The following is an 18,271-nucleotide window of genomic DNA, read 5'->3' on the forward strand; positions in this document are numbered from 1 at the left end:
CTTCTTTCTTTTTCCATATTTTGTCCTTTTATTTTCCAAATTGGATCAAGCCTCATAATTTCAAGCTTCTTAGGGCTGAGAAATAAAAACTAACATACTGAAAAACAACATTTGTTCTGAGTTTGGTAAAAGTTTTAAATAGAAGCTTGCATAAGAGGAATGATGATCCCAGGCAGTGGAGATGGGCAGGTCAAAGCCTCCCTGTACATGGACGATGTCACCGTCTGCTGCTTGGATCCAACACAGACTCCTGAACGTCTGTGGGCAGTTTGAACTGGCTTCAGGAGCCAAGGAAAACGTGACAAGAGCGAGGCCATGTTCTTTTGGAACTGGATTGACTGATCCTTTGTCCCTTCACCATCAGGTCAGAGTACCTGAAGGTGCTGGGGGTGTAGCTCGGGGCGGCTGGGTGTGCTCCAAAAACTGGAAGGGGCACATTGCCAAGGCAAAGCAGAAACTGAGCATGTGGGAGCAACACTCCCTCTTCAGTGTGGACAAAAACCTGGTCATCAGGTGTGAGGTACTTTCTCGATTGGTTCCTATACCCTGACCCGGTGCTGCAACAGTCATCCGAGCCATCTTCAAGTTCATCTGGGGATCTAAGATGGATCGTGTCCGAAGAGATACCATGCACAAATCTCTGGATAAGGGAGGAAAAAAAGGTACCCAACGTCGTCTTCAACCTGATGGCCAACTTTATGTGTGGCTGCATCAGACACATTCTTGGTAGGTAAACACCAAGTGTCACTACACACTGAGGTTCTACATGTCCCCGGTGTTGTGAAGGATGAGTCTGGCCACATTGCTGCAGAATGTTCCAAGTAGTTAGACCATGCCTATCACCTATCCCTCGTTCACTTTTGACCACAAGGCCACCAATCAGTGGTCTTCACATAACATCCTCAAAGCCTTAAGGAAAAAGGAGATGGTGGATCCTGTCAGACAGTTCCCGGAGCAGACTTCCAGAATCATTTGGCAGAACGTCTCATCACATGAACTTTCAAACAAGTACCAAGACTAAGTTTGGTTGGTGGTGAGAAGGGCACTCCGCATCAGATCCTTATGTTCTTATGAACGGCAGAGCAGGCTCAAGGGGCCAGATGGCCTACTCCTGCTCTTAATTCTTATGTTCACATGTCCTAATGTGTCTGTGCCACCGCACGCTGCCCTCAAGTGTCTGCGATGGGAAGAGATGGTCTAATACCTCCTAATGGAATGTGCCTTTGCAAAGAAGATCTGGAGAGATGTAGTGGCCTTTGATGAGATTCATCCCAAGCAGCTCTGTGATGCAGAACTCTGTTCTCTATGAGTTGTTCCCAGGGATGCACACAGAGACAAACATCAACTGCTGCTGGAGAATCATCAATTCAGTGAAATACGCTGTTTGGTCTGCCCAAAACTTGTCTGACTGAGTGTTGCAGACTGGCACATTCCAAGGTCCAGGGCTGAGGGATACACTCAAGCTTGGGGCAGTCGCCACCAAGGTCCAATGGGGGAAAGGCCACTGTGTAAGGCTTTCCAACAATTGCACATGGAGGGGCTGGTAACTGTGAAACCCCTAGGACTGTGTTTAATCCTAACATATGTAAATGTATTGAAGCACTACAGAATGCAACATGACCGATGTTTATAGTTTGAAAAAATTGTACTCTGCAATGAAAATATTGAAATGCTTGTAATGTTCTCATTACTGAATTGAAGCACCTCAGAGTGCATCTTGATTGCTGGAGAAAATGTGAATATCATTTCACTTTACTGTTATGACAATTTGAAATGTTTTGTAATGTTTCTTTCAGATATTATATGAATAAAGTATATTTTTGCAATAAAAAAATTCAGTGCACAGCACATAATGCACTGGAAACATGCTGCCAGCCACCAGAACTTCATAAACATCTGCTGGGCTTTCTTAAGGAGGGAGATACAACTTAAAATTTTCAAAAACTATGGTTCAGAAATAAATAGATGGAATACAACTTCAAGGGCTTTTCTGCCTATATGTCAATAACAAATAAGTACCTTGTGCTGTGACCAAGAGATAATTTATAGAGATAAGCCTTCAAGTATGCAATTTATTTTGAAAAAAAGATCCAACTTTATAAACCAAAACTAAACATACTTCCCATGCAGTATGATGTCGATCAGATGCTCCAGTACTCCTTCAGATCTCATTTAGAACATAAGAACATAAGAAATAGGAGCAGGAGTAGGCCATCTGGCCCTTCGAGCCTGCCCCGCCATTCAACAAGATCATGGCTGATCTGAAGCGAATCAGTTCCACTTACCCGCCTGCTCCCCATATCCCCTAATTCCCTTATCGATCAGAAAACTATCTACCCGTGATTTAAGCATATTCAACGAGGAAGCCTCCACCACTTCAATGGGCAGAGAATTCCAGAGATTCACCACCCTCTGAGAGAAGAAGTTCCCCCTCAACTCTGTTCTGAACCGGCCGCCCCTTATTTTGAGGCTGTGCCCTCTAGTTCTGGTTTCCCTTCTAAGTGGAAAGAATCTCTCCACCTCTACCCTATCCAGCCCCTTCATTATCTTATATGTCTCTATAAGATCACCCCTCATCCTTCTAAACTCCAACGAGTACAGACCCAATCTGCTTAATCTCTCCTCATAAGCTACACCCCTCATCTCCGGTATCAACCTGCTGAACCTTCTCTGCACTCCCTCCAAGGCCAATATATCCTTTCGCAAATAAGGGGACCAAAACTGCACACAGTACTCCAGTTGCGGCCTCACCAGTGCCTTGTACAGTTGCAGCAAGACCTCCCTGCTTTTATATTCTATCCCCCTCGCGATAAAGGCCAACATTCCATTCGCCTTCTTGAATTTAAATTTAAGCTAGGATAGCTCCCTTAGTGCCTTGGGCCAACAACAATAAATAGGTTACCTGGTCATTTATCTCATTGCTGCTTCGAACTTTGTTGTGTGCAAATTGATTTTGATTTGATTTATTATCGTCACACATGTATTAACATACAGTGAAAAGTATTGTATCTTGCGTGCTATACAGACAAAACATACTGTTCATAGAGAGGGAAACGAGAGAGTGCAGAATGTAGTGTTACAGTCATAGCTAGGGTGTAGAGAAAGATCAACTTAATGCAAGGTAAGCCCATTCAAAAGTCTGACAGCAGCAGGGAAGAAGCTGTTCTTGAGTCGGTTGGTATGTGACCTCAGACTTTTGTATCTTTTTCCCGAATGAAGAAGGTGGAAGAGAGAATGTCCGGGGTGTGTGGGGTCTTTAATTATGCTGGCTGATTTGCTGAGGCAGCTGGAAGTGTAGACAGAGTCAATGGATGGGAGGCTGGTTTGCGTGATGGATTGGGCTACATTCACGACTTTTTGTAGTTCCTTGCGGTCTTGGGCAGAGCAGGAGCCATTCCAAGCTGTGATACAACCAGAAAGAATGCTTTCTATGGTGCATTTGTAGAAGTTGGTGAGAGTCGTAGCTGACATGCCAAATTTCCTTGGTCTTCTGAGAAAGTAGAGGCATTGGTGGGCTTTCTTAACTATAGTGTTGGCATGGGGGGACCAAGACAGGTTGTTGGTGATCTGGACACCTAAACACTTGAAGCTCTCGACCCTTTCTACTTCGTCCTTGTAGATGTAGACAGGGGCATATTCTCCTTTACGCTTCCTGAAGTCGATGACAATTTCCTTCGTTTTGTTGACATTGAGGGAGAGATTATTGTTGCCGTACCAGTTCACCAGATTTTCTATCTCATTCCTGTACTTTGTCTCATCATTGTTTGAGATCCGACCCACTACGGTGAAAATTGACAACTGCAAGACTTTTAAAAAAATTCATTCATGGGGGCGTCACTGGCAAGACCAGCATTTGTTGCCCATCCCTGATTCTCCTTGAACTGAGCTGCGGCAAAACGTTTAACTACTGTGGATCTGGAGTCACATATAGGCCAGATCAGGCAAGCATGGCAGATTTCCTTCCCTAAAAGGATATTAGTGAATCAGATTGGTTTTTACAACAATTGATGATAGTTTAGTGAGACAAGCTTTATATTCCAAATTTGCTAACTGAATTTAAATTCCACTCGCTGCTGTGGTGTGATTTGAACCCGTGAGCCTGGCGCATTGACTGGATTACTAGTCTAATTACCACTACACCACCACCTCCCCCAAACGGCTACACCACAACAGTGATTACCCATACACTTTAAAAGTGCTTCATTGACTTTGAAGTTCTTTGAGAAGTCCTGAAGGGATGCAAGTTCTCTCTCAATGTGCCTTCTGCATAACATGCAGAGTCTCTTAGTACTGAAGGATTTTCTACTCACATATAATAGACTATGGGTGGGATTTTCCACATAACCCACCACAGGTTTCACAGAAACCATAGAAACCATAGAAACCCTGCAGTGCAGAAGGAGGCCATTCGGCCCATCGAGTCTGCACCGACCACAATCCCACCCAGTGGCAGAGGTGACCCGCCATTGCCTGTGGCAGGATCTTCTGGTCCCGCCATTGTCAGCAGGGTTTTTCGTTGAATGCACCCCTTGCTACTGGAAAACCTGCAGCAGGGGTGTGCCATTGGCAGAACCAGAAGATCCGCTGCCATGAATGGCTAGAAAATTCTGGCCTGTGTGTGCAACAAATTATAGCTTAACCAAGTTGTTTACTATTTTTCAAAGTACCTGGGAACAGAGTAAATCATTACACATGGGGAAGCGATGGCCTAGTGGTATAATCGCTAGACTATCAATCCAGAAACTTAGCTAATGTTCGGGGGACCCAGGATAAAGCCAATTACTGCGGATGCTGGAATCTGAAATCAAAAGAGAAAAAGAGAAAATGCTGGAAAATCTCAGCAGGTCTGGCAGCATCTGTAAAGAGAGGAAAGAGCTGACATTGAGTCCAGATGATCCTTTGTCAAAGTTGACAAAGGGTCATCTTGGACTCGGAACATCAGCTCTTTTCTCTCCTTACAGATGCTGCCGGGCCTGCTGAGATTTTCCAGCATTTTCTCTTTTGGTTTCTGGGGACCCAGGTTTGAATCCCACCATGGCAGATGGTGAAATTTGAATTCAATTAAAAAAATATCTGGAATTAAGAATCTACTGATGACCATTGTAGATGTCGGTAAAACAAGGGTAATAAATGCTGGCCAGCCAGCAGACACCTATGTCCCATGAATGAATAAAAAAATTCAATTTTCATTTTCAAGATTATTGTGCAACTGACCACAATTGTGAAACATAACTACACATAAGAAATGTAGGGTTAAAAAAAATGCTACAGAGAGCATATAGTGTTCTCCATCGAGCAGAGAAGCTTCTATAGGTGTGCAAACTAATGAAGGGTTTTGATAAGAATCATATATTGCACGGTGTAATTCTGTACTAGCAAAACGCATCCAATAGACTTCATGAACTTTCCCAATTGTTAGAGAAGCTTCTCTTGAAACAACTTTATCATTTAGCTGGAATTAATTGGCCCACAGGAAATGAAAGGAAATCCTGTTTCCCGGATGTTTTTCTTATCATAGGAAATTCTCACGTCATGAAATAAGAAGCTTTTTTTTTTAGTGATCATGCCCATTCTTGCTGTTTTCATTGTAATCAGAGTGTCACAGTTACTGGATTTTGGAAGCAAATGTTCATATATTCATGCTCACCGGAAAAGTACATGCAGTGACTATAATATAATGGCACTCCAATTATCATGTGAACAAGACTTGCACTAGTAGATCAGCTGACATTCTGAAACAAAACAGAAAATGCTGGAAAATCTCAGCAGGCCACATGCTACAAAAAGAAATGAAGGTATTCAAAGTAAGAAAGGCAACAATATTGATCTTGCGTACAAAACATAAGTTATAAGAAAATATTAGAAAAGCTCACGACCTACAGTCTAGAAAGAAAGTAGTTGAGGAAGGATCACATCAAAGTTTAATATAACTGAGCATTAGTTGATCTAGTAATTTATTATAGTAATAGACAAGCAACACAGTGATCGTGGATTAGAGCCCACAAGTTCTAAACCCAATTTAAATACATCTGGTACTTGTGAACTAATATCAGAAAAGTGACCACAGAAACTGTCAAATTGTTATTAGAAACCAAACTGGCTCACTAACATACTTCAGGGAAAGGAACCTGGTTCCCTTTACACAATTTCACAGGACATGGTTTACTCCCACAAGGTAATTTGAGATGCTTAATAATTACTAGTCTTCCAGGGTCATTCATATCTTGCCAATATAACCCAAGAACCAAATTTGCTACAGACCAATGATGAATAACGGAATGGTATGAATTTCCAATGCATGCAACATATCCAGCTCAATTATAAGTTGGGGCCCATGAATATGTAGTAAATTCAATATAGAGACTCCTTGGGCCCAATTTTACCATCGGGAACGGGCGCGAAAACGTGGTAAAGTGGAGTATGAGGCCATTAATGCAATCCGCGCCCACGTCCACGCAGATGGCCACTTTACCGAGGCCCGGGAACGGCCGCGATCCAATTTGCGCCTGAAACGGCAATTTAAATGCATTTGCATGTATTTCAATTGAATTAATGAACTGCCCGCCCAACTTCAGATCATTCTCTGTTGGGGGGGGGGGGGGGGGGGGGGGGGGAAAGAGGAGGGCAGATCGTTGTCTGGTTGTTGGGGGGAGGGAGGAGGGCAGATCGCTGTCTGGTTTGGGGGGGGGGGGGGGGGCGGGTCAGATGTACCTCTGGGGGCGGAGGGGAGTGAGGCCAGATCATTCTCTTGCGGGAGGGGTGGGGGGAGGGAGAGAGTGAGGCCAGATCATTCTCTGGGGGAGTGGGGTGAGGGGGAGGGGGAGCGAGGCCAGATCATTCCCTGGGGGAGGGGAATGAGGCCAGATCATTCTTGGGGGGGGGGGGGAGCGAGGCCAGATCATTCTCTGGGTTGGGGGGGGGGGGGAAGCGAGTAAGATGCATCTCTGGTCGGCGGGGGGGGGGAAAGAGAGGCCAGATGGATCTCTGGTGGGGGGGGGGATGGGGGGAAGGGGAGGGTTCGCTGCCACTCTGCAGGCGATCGGTGGTGGGGAAGAAGGGGGCAGGGGGTCGCAATTGGTCTGGGTAGCAGGGAGATGGGTGGATAAGGGGGACAGTGATGTCTTTGGGGACCATCGCTCCCACTTTTCGCTCCCGGGCCGCTTTCTGACACGGGCGAGCTTTTTCAAATTTTTTTCTAACTGCGCATGCGCAGTTCAGAGCACCAATCGTTTTGGGCGTGCTAAACCCCACCCACAGTGCGATTCAGGCTCGGTTTTTTTTTTCAGACTAAGTGCGTATGGCAGTGCATGAAAGCAGATTTCCAAGTCGGATCTGAATTGCGCCCAGATTCAGCATTTAGAATGAAAATGGTAAAATCAGGCCCCTTGTGTGCTTGTCCCAGTATGTTGAGTTTAAAGAGAAATCAGTGATTCCATCAGTAAATGTCTCTTGAGCCTCACATTTGTGTCTGTTACTCTTCTGCCCACTCAAATGGATATTTCAAACCTTTTGTTACAATTACCTTATCTTCATTTGCTATTTCACTGACCTGGCTGTACAGCTGCCAATGTCATCTCTCCCTTGATTTGTTTGTCAGCCCCAAGAACTAGTAACAACTCTGGTCTGTGCCTCAAGTGTTTCTGTTATGATGACCACGGGGGAATCATCAATAGATTTCCCCATGGGCCTCGTAGAATACTAGCTCCCTTATTAGCTGAGTGAAGGCTTGCCCAATAGGAAGGAGCAGCGGTGGGGGAAGGGGGGGTTGTGGTTTACGACCAGCTTGTTCCACTCAGGCCGGCAGTTGAAAAACTTTGGAACTGACCTGTATACACTGGCCACTGAGTGACACTTTGAGCATGTTGCAAATAAAGGGTGATGGAAGACTGGCCTTGGTATGATTATTACATTGGCGACGAGGAGTAAAGCAAGTTTTCCTTCCCTCTGCACCATCTTTTCTTTCGAGACAAGTAATCTCCCAGTGAGAAAAATGCTTCTTTTTGGTAAACTTGAAGCCTACAGCGCAAGCATAGAACACTATGTCCAATATGCAGAACGCATGCGTCACTTTTTGGATCAACGATACTGAGGGCACGAGGAGCAGAAATTAGTCCTGTTGACAGCATGTGGGGGCCCGACATTCAGTGTAATAAAAAGTCTGACCTACCCAGATGCCCAAAACCTTTAATTAACTTGTGGACTTGATTAAAAGCTATTATGACCCAAATTCTTCCAATAGACCAGTGATACTGCTTTAACACGGCAGGGCAAACCTCTGGGGAATCGATCATTGAATTTCTGACCAGTTAACATAAACTGGCAAAGCACCGTGAATCCGGCCCATCCCTGAACAACGTAGAGTCATAGAGGTTTACAGCATCGAAACAGACCCTTCGGCCCAACTTGTCCATGTCGCCCTTTCTTTTTTAAAACCCCTAAGCTAATCCCAATTACCCGCATTTGGTTCATATCCCTCTATACCCATGTAACTATCTAAATGCTTTTTAAAAGACAAAATTGTACCTGCCTCTACTACTACCTCTGGTAGCTTGTTCCAGACACTCACCACCCTCTGTGTGAAACAAATGCCCCTCTGGACACTTTTGTATCTCACCCCTCTCACCTTAAACCTATGCACTCTAGTTTTAGACTCCCCTACTTTTGGGAAAAGGTATTGACTATCTAGTTGATCTGTGCCCCTCATTATTTTATAGACCTCTATAAGATCACTCCTCAGCCTCCTACGCTCCAGAGAAAAAAGTCCCAGTCTATCCAGCCTCTCCTTATAACTCAATCCATCATAATACGAGATAGAATTAACAATGTGATGGGCCAAAAAAAATATTGGCAGAACTAATTTGGATCTAGAAAAAACCATTGAGATATCTAGAGTTGGAACTGAAACGCTTGAAAAAACTGGGCATAATAAGGCCCATTCAATTCACAGAGTGGGCCGCACCTGTTGTTCTTATCCTTAAGTCAGATAAATTGGTCTGACTTTGTGGAGACTATAAGCTTACTGTCAATAGGGTTTCTAAACTTCACAGATACCCCATGCCCCAGATTGAAGACCTGTATGCCAGGTTAATTGGGGCTAAGCATTTTCGAAGTTGGACATGAGTCATGCATATCTCCAACTTGAATTAGACAAGCCGTCCCAAAAGTATATGACAATTAATACACACAAGTACACTCGCCTTTGGGGTCTCATCTGCATGTGCCATTTTTCAACGGGTCATGCAAAACATACCCCAAGGGTTACCTCAGGTAGCAGTGTATCTGGACGATGGCTTGGTCACAGGAACTTCCGAATGAGAATGCCTAGTGAACCTGGAAGAGGTCTTCTTAAAGCGATTTTTGGAAGTCTGGGTATGCCTGAAAAGGGAAAAATGCATCTTCCAAGCATGATCCGTGACCCATTTGGGATATCGAGTGGATGGCAAGGACCTTCATCCAGTGGAGGACAAAGTGAGGGCCATTAAGGAGCTACCACCTCCATGGAATTGAAATCCTTCCTGGGGTTAGTGAATTATTACGGGAAATTTACTCTGAACTTAGTTTCTTACTGGCCTCCTTGCATACCCTACTACAGAAACACCAAAGGTGGTCCTGGGAGGAATCACAGCCGAAAGCTTTCAACACCGCTAAACAGAAATGTTTGATCTCAGTTATTGGTCCATTTTGAACTCAAAAAGAACCTTATCTTGATATGTGATGCCTTCCCTTACAGGGTTGGGGTGGGAGTGGTACTGGCACATTGCTGGAGACATGGAACAGAGAAGCCAATTCCGTATGCATCTAGGACCCTCTTGGACACTGAGCGGAGGTACTCCCAGATCGAGAAAGATGGGTTGGCAGTTGTCTTCGGCGTTAAAATATTCCATCAATATGTCTAATAGTAACTGTTCATAAGCCATTGCTGGCACTTTTTAAAGAAGACAACACAATACCCCCCATTGCCTCCGCCCAGATACAGCGTTGGACCTTGTTAGTGGCAGCTTATGAATGTCTCTTTGAGCACCACCCCGGGACCTGGATAGCTAATACTGATACGCTGAGTCATCTGCCATTTCCCATCGGCCTGGCTTCGTTACCAGCTGTGGAAGAGGTCATGAAGACCCTCAATTTTGTGGACACCTTGCTGGTGTCTGCAAGGCAAATAAAGGCCTGGATGCAAAAGGACCTAGCCTTATCTAAATTAAAACATAATATTACATGGGGGATTCAGAGGACAGCCCTCAGATTAAATAAAACACTACATGACAAAAAAAAGACTAGCTCAGTGTTGATGATGGCATCATCCTCTGGGGTTTCTGGGGTTCCTTGCCCAGGGCAACGTCCAATATTTATGGAATTACACCATAATCACCCTGGGATTTCAAAGATGAAAACGCTAGCCAGGAGCTACATATGGTGGCCCAGTCTTGATGCAGACATTACCAACTTGGTTATACAGTGTGAGTCGTGCCAAGAGAATCAAACACACCCCTCTTCAGCCTCCCTACATCCATGGGAATGGCCTGGTAGGCCCTGGGTGAGATTAAATGTGGACTTTGCTGGGCCTTTTATGGGTTCCGTGTTCTTAATTATGGTTGACATGGGTGGATGGAGATATATTGCATGGGTTCCAACAGTTCCCATACTACCACTGATAAACTACGACAATGTTTCTGCATGCTTGGGATACCTGAAATCCTGATCTCTGACGATACACTGCCTTTACAAGCACCAAATTTCAGGCTTTCCAATGGAATCAAACACATTAGGACAGCACCGTATCCTGTCATCGAATAAGTTGGCTGAACCGATGGTGCAGATTTTTAAGCTGGGCATGAAGAAGCAACCCACAGCGTCCATAGAGTCCAAACTGGTGCAACGTTTATTCGACTACAGGACTACCCCTCACACATTGACAGGAATTTCCCCAGCAGAGTTGTTAATAGAATGAAGGCTTCAGACAGGATTAAGACTACTGTTACCAAACCTGGCAGGGAGAGTGGAGTCTCAAAAAGAAAACCAGAAGAAGAATTATGATTATGCAAGGAACGTTCACAACCGGTAACTTCAGGGATGGTGCAGTTGGACCCCTGGGATCATAACAGAAAAAACAGGGCCTGTGTCTTATAATGTCCAAGTGCAGGGAAAAAGAGTCAGGTAGGCTCTGGACCACCTCAGGGGTAAGAATCCTGTGGCAGTGCATGCCTCATTACCAACCATGGAGATGACCACTGCCAGCGTTGAGCCATGACTAGAAGTCAATCCTATGCCTGCTCCTTCGGCTGATGAAGATGTGGATTCTGAGCTGGAAGCAGAAGAGACCGGCATCCCAAGTGAACCAAGACCTCAGGAAGAACCAGCATCTGTGGCTCTCTCGTGCTCCTTTTGGAAGCAAAGGTCTCCAATTCACTTTACACCCCCTGATCTGGCCCTGCCTCCAAATCGACCCCAGGCCGATCACTCTCTGATTGTATAGTGATTTTCTAAAAGTCCTGCCATTACCTCTTGATAATAGATTCTAGTATTTTTCCAATGACAGACATTAGGCTAACTGACCTGTAGTTACCTGCTTCCCATCTCTTTCCTTCGTTGCGCACGTGTTACATTTTTGGTTTTTCAATTTGGGATCTTTTCAATTCTGGGATCTTTCCATAATCTAGGAAATTATATTATAACCAACGTATCCAACATCTCTGAAGCCACTTCTTTTAACTCCCTAGGATGCAGGCCATCAGGTGCAGGGGAATTGTCAGCTTTTATTCCCATTCACATTCTTATTACTTTTTCTCGAATGATAGCATTTTCTTCTTTTACATATATTGGCCTCATTATTGTCCTGAACGACTTAAATTATGAGATGGCAACATTGACTGTAAAATATGCATCAGCCTTTAATAGGAGCAGACACTGTGGATAATGTGATCTTCAATCACATTGTAATATATAACACTTGGCACCAACTTTACTAATAAGTAATGAAGAAATTACTAAAGTAAAGAGTTGACTGCTGCAGATTCCCCAGACATTATTTTTTGCTGATGGATCTGAATCCCACTGAGCAAAGGAGTCAAACATTGGAATGCCTACATTTATAATTTTACTACTGATGACAGGACGCACTCTTGCTATTGCTCACTTAATCTTTCCAAAAAGAAACCTAACATTACATTGCACAAATAATCTGAACCATTTGATTGTATTGTAGTATTGTATCAAACTCCAATTATATTATCTTTCTTTTCATACTCTTTCTGTCCTTCTGCCTTATTTTCCATTACTTACCGATTCTCAATCTACATCTCACTACACAATAATCCCCTAAATGTAAGTGACAGAGTGGAAAATGCAAGTTATAAGAAGTAATTTTAAAACTCACCTGTGGCTCAACAAGGTTATTAAGAGAGTAACTGAGCTAGAAAGACCAGAATGTCCCAAGTTTGGCCCTAGCTGGAGCGGACTTCAGCAGCACAATGGTGAAACTACAAAAATAGGCTTTAGAAAAAAAAGGAAAAACGTATTAGTCTAGAAAGACGAGTATGTTAATGTTGAATGAGGAACAGGTTGGACTCAGGCTTGGCTGTGATGCCACTGCAACTGAATAGCTTGGTAAAACTCAATATCAACAATTCACACTTTGGCAGGTACTGGAATTTTTTCTCATCAAGGAACCTACACCTTTCAGAGAAAATGGGGTGGGAAAATAGCAGTGGAAGAAAGTAATTTACAATTTAAAATTGATGGGAAACATCAGTTCCTATGGTTATAAACCGTTTATTTAACACCAGCAGAATATTGCGCTGCAAGACAAATCAGAGATGGAAGCAAACCATTTGTAACACGGTAAGCAGCTTTTACCAATTTGGCTCTTTACTAGGTTAAATGCAAAACTTACCAAAGAGCATGACCATATGAACCAAATTTTTCATTTGTTAGGAATTTGGAAGTTAGAGGTTAACAGTGAACTTGAAATGAAAACAAAAATAACAGATGAGTGACAAGATTATCAGGCATCTAGGATTTTCCCAGCAACAAGATTAGCAGGCATCTAGTGAAACTGGAGAAGCAAATTACCATTTCAGAAACATTGTTTACCAGAAATCAACTGGGCTATACAAATTATACATTCTAAAAGGTAAGGAATTTGAGAGATAGGCAACCAAATCCAAAGTGGGATATCAAAGCGGCTGAATAGCAATACTTCTAGCATCCTCATTGGGGAGGAACCTAGTTTTTCATCCAATAGCCAGACAGACCAAAATCTTGTTCATTTTGGAAGGGAAAACAAAAAAAACAGAGTATTATTTAAACATAGGAAAAAAACTGTAGAAAGCTGCAACACAAATGGGCTTGGGAGTACTTGTGCATGAAGCACAAAGCTAGCACACAGATGCAGCAGGTAATCAGGAAGCCAAATGAAACATTGGTCTTTATTTCTAGAGGGTTGGAGAATAAGAGTAGGGAGGTCTTGCTGCAACTGTAAAATGTACAAGATACTGATGAGACCACATCTGGAGTACTGTGAGCAGTTTGGGTCCCTTTATTTAAGCAAATATATTATTTCATTGGAGGCAGTTCAGAGAATAGCAATACGAGGAGGATAGAAACATAGAAATTGAAGCAGGAGTAGGCCAGTCAGCCCTTCGAGCCTGCTCCACCATTCATTTTGACCATGGCTGATCTCCAATATGGAGAGACTGTCACACGAAGAAAGGTTAAATAGGTTGGAACTCTACTCATCAGAATTTAGAAGAATCAGAGGTGATCTCATTGAAATATATAGCATTCTTAAGGAGCTTGGCAGAGTAAATGTTGAGAGGATGTTTCCCCTCATTGTTGAGTCTAGGACCAGAGGCCATAGTCTCAGAAAAAAGGGGTGCCAATTTAAGACCGAGATGAGGAGGAATTGCTTCTCTCAGAGGGTTGAGAGTCTTTAGAACTCCTTGCCACAGAGAGTGATGAGGGCAGAGTCCTTGTGTATACTTAAGGCTGAGATAGATCATTTTTGATCAGTAAAGGAATCAACAACGATTATAGGGTAAGGGCAGGAAGGTGGATGTGAGGAATGTCGTCGGATCAGTCATGATCCTATTGAACGGCAGAACAGGCTCAAGGGGCTGAACAACCTACTCCTGTTTATATTTCTTATGGGCTTATTTATTCTCTAATTAAATATCAGGATGACCAAAACCACAAAGTAATTTCCTAGCCATTGATTTCAAATTGTTCCTAATTGTTCAGACTGTTTGCAACCAGATTGTCCTATCTGTCTGCCTGCTAACATGTACTATCCTGCTCACCTAGCACCCATGTACTTGCTGACATACATTGACTCTGAGCCCACCAACACTGCAGGTTTAAAATTCTGATCCTAGGATTCAATTTGTCTGTGGCCTCACCTGTTCCTAACTCTGGAACCTTTACCAGCCTTTCAACCCAAGAACTTTGTATTCTTCCAAATCTGGCCACTTTCGCCATTCCCTGCTTACATCACCTTATCAATGGCAAATGGCATCCAGGCCCCAATATCTGGAGTTTCCTCTCTAAACATCACTAATTCTTCCCACTTTCTCCACCTTTACAACCCTTCTTAAAAATTGATCAAAGCAATAGAGTTTAATTGCCACTCATAAGATTGCTTCTTTGCACCGCAGTGTCAGTTTTTGTCTGTTTACCTTGTGACATTTTCCCAAGTTGTATAAATGCAAATTGTTGTTATTGCAACAGTCGCCCTTTTGTTGGGGAGGGAAATCTTGAGAGGAAAGGAAGTGAGGAAAGGAGAGGGAAAGAGAGCGAGAATAAAAATGAATGAGAAAGAATGAAGAGGCAAAATGCATATAAACAAATGAGGAAGAATGAATATCCTGTAATCTGGGTCCGTGAAATGATCAACAAGGTTTTCTGCCTTCTGGAATCAACAATTGTTGTTACAATTGTGCAATGAGTTGGTCAGACCACACCTGGAGTAGTGTGTCCAGTTTTGGTCTCCTTACTTGAGGAAGGATGTGGTGGCACTGGAGGCAGTTCAAAAAAAGTTCACCAGATTGATTCCAGGGATGAAAGGGTTGTCATACAAGGAACAGTTGGATAGCTTGGGCTTGTACTCATTGGAGTTCAGAAGAACGAGGATAGGTTCGGTGGGTGATTGGGGGGGGGTGGGGGGGGGTGGAATCTGATTGAGGTATATACAATGTTTAAGAGGATTGATAAGGTGGATGTTGAATAAAGATTCCCCTTTGTGAGACAGTCTAGAACAAGAGGTCATACATATAGAGAGTGAGAGGAGGTAGGTTCAAAACTGAGATGAGGCGAAACTACTTCTTTCAGATGGTAGTGCATTTGTGGAACTCTGCGAAGAGTGCAGTGGAGGGACAGTCAATCAGATTCAGGAAAGAAATAAATAAGTTTCTGATGAAAAGCAGGATAAAGTGCTATGGGGAGCAGGCAGGAAAGTGGAATTGAAATCAGGATTAGATCAGCCATGACCATGTTAAATGGCGGAGCAAACTCAAAAGGCTGAATTGCCTACTCCCGCTCCTAATTCCTAGTCCAAGTTGAGGTAATTCTTAATACCCAAAGCATATTTAGCTACACAGACTTTGAAAATAGTTTTATTTTTCATGCTAATACAGGTTAAAAACCGCAATTCCTTGAAACTATTTAATTTTCAGCTCACATATAACCCATTTAACTTTAGCTTTCCAAGAAGCACTCTCCCCATTTTAAACTTCAACTATCATGCAGAAGTAGCAGTCACAATAAGTATCATATTGGGAGGTCTGACTAGAAGCTGCAGTAACTGTTGACTGTCTGCTTTACGAGATCAGTTTGTTTCTCCATAAATGAGCCTTTTGAAGTAAAATGCTGCCAATAACCACAGGTAAATTATGTCAAATTTAGAACTTAAAATATTGTCTGTGAAACACTTAACTAAATTGGTCAGTCAACAAAGTCATATAATGCTCAAGTGTATTAATGTCCAAAGTAATGTGCATTGTATTATTTAAAATCTGTTCTTGGCTGAAAGAATGTCAAATCTTAATAAATAGATGTCACATTGAAAAATGCAGGCATTATCTAAATGTAAAACGATACAAAGTGACAGGCTAACATGTATCTGAATGAGTGATGCCAAGTTCATTTCTCCAAGTACTTGATGGAATATTGATGAAAAAAATAATTCCAGTAGAATATTGCAGGTTATCTTTAGATGGTTTATTTTTAACGAAGGTAATGCATATGATTCTACAGTAGATATAAACATGTGAAAATTTTCATTTGTGACCAAGCAATTTACTTGATTGGTTTGAAAGGATTAGCTAACTTATACACTAGTGGCTTCCGTTTTTCAGGAGTTACCATACACATTAGTGCCATGTCATGTTTCATGCAATCAAACAGATTAAATTTGTAATATGATCAATTGCAATACCAGTGTGATGATGTATGAAACACAATTGTAAAAACATGCAAACTCAACCAATCAAAACCCAATTTCTCCATGTTCTCCTCTATTGCACAAACACTTTCCAAGCTAGAGTTGCAAATTGATATGCACTTAACCCAGTGGTTCCCAAAGGGTGCGGCGCGCCACACTGGTGCGGCGAGAGAGGATGGCAAGTGTGGCGGGAAGATTCAAAGACAATCAAACAAACATTTAAACATGGTTTAAACAAGCATTGTTTTATACTTTCTGGATGTCCCATGATCATGTTATAAAGCAGTGTTCTATGTTATGAATCAAGCACTGCTAGGAGTTGTTTTTTTTTTGTTTTTGAATGTATTTCTTATCAATAAACAATTCGGTGTGGCGCGAGCAAATTTTTATTCCGAAAGTGTGACCCAGTGAAAGAAGTTTGGGAACCACTGACTTAACCAGATTCAGCCTATTTCCAGCAGTTGACAGGGTACTCAACCAGCTTTGACACATTTCCCACACCTATGTTTAAGTTTATTTATTAATGTCACACGTATGGCACAGGTGCTCCAGTTTCATCCCACAATCCAAAAGACTGGTTAGGTGCATTGGCCATGCTGAATTCTCCCTCAGTGTACCCGAACAGGTGTCGGAGTGTGGCGGCTAGGGGAATTTCACAGTAACTTCACTACAGTGTTAATGTAAGCCTACTTGTGACACTAATAAATAAACTTTAAAAACTTAAGCCCGGCGCATGCTGGAGGAGCAACATCTCATCTTCCAGTTTGCGCACATTGCAGCCCTCAGGACTCAACATTGAGTCCAGCAGCTTTAGCTTGTGCCTTTTCTCCTCCTCGTAAAACTCAATTTTTAAAAAACATCCTATATATGGATTGCCTCAATGCAACTTCTCCCCTCTCCCCCACCCCCATTCTCCGCCATCTATCTTTTGTTCTTAAATTGCTACGTTTTGGTGCAATCTCTCACAGCTACACTTTAACATCTGACATTCTCCTCTTTTCAGTCCTGATGAAGAGCCATAAAAGGACACGAAATGTTAACTCTGCTTTCTCTCTTTACAAATGCTGCCAGACCTGCTGAGGTTTTCCAGCATCCTCCGCTCTTGTTTAAAAAACATGTATTGGACAACACCACCAGACCTCAGAATAACAAGATGGCCCAGGCAAGTACAGTAGAATTTTATAATATTTAAAGCTACCAATTATTTATGCAATATATTGAATAAATAGGATACTCATTAAAACTGATGGGATTTCTTTATATCTGCTGTACCCCTAAATTCAAGGCACCACATTTTATTCCTTGATATCAAGCAGAATTTTGAACTTATCATCTAGGATTGATTAACAATAATCATGCGGGACCATAAACATTCTTAACCTGACAAATAATGAATAGAAATCAGTCATAGCAGAATATATTTGTAAATATAGTGAATGTATATCAATTTCAGTTTCTTCACTACCTCCATGTCCTGGAATTAATAGTAGCAAAATAAAATTCAGAGCATGGCATTCTAATGTAATAAACTGCTTTGCTTATTATCAAATAAAATCATTGATCATGTATCAGATCAATGAGATAAAGCTTTTTGTACTTAAAGTTTTTTTGAAATCCATTCAGTTAACAAATCTGACCAATGAGGTTAAACTTGCCTGACAGTGTTAACAAAATTGTATAATACACAAAACTGATCAGTGTTTTCCTTTAGACAGAATTAGCTGTTATTTGGAAAATGAATCAGAGACAAAATGGCTAAATTAGTCATTGATTAAAGTTAGGTTGTTAAAATTATATTCATGATATTAATTGTCTTGCTAAAGCACCACATGTCCCAAA

The 18,271-nt window shown here is 42.3% G+C and overlaps 1 protein-coding gene across 2 annotated transcripts in view; it reads right to left on the minus strand.

Annotated features, from left to right (window-relative positions):
• Positions 1-18,271, minus strand: part of lnx2a (ligand of numb-protein X 2a) — a 132,686-nt gene that overhangs the window by 67,069 nt on the left and 47,346 nt on the right. The gene's annotated exons all lie outside the window — the stretch shown is intronic.

This window comes from Mustelus asterias, chromosome 10 (assembly GCF_964213995.1).
Source record: "Mustelus asterias chromosome 10, sMusAst1.hap1.1, whole genome shotgun sequence".
Classification (NCBI taxonomy): Eukaryota; Metazoa; Chordata; class Chondrichthyes; order Carcharhiniformes; family Triakidae; genus Mustelus; species Mustelus asterias.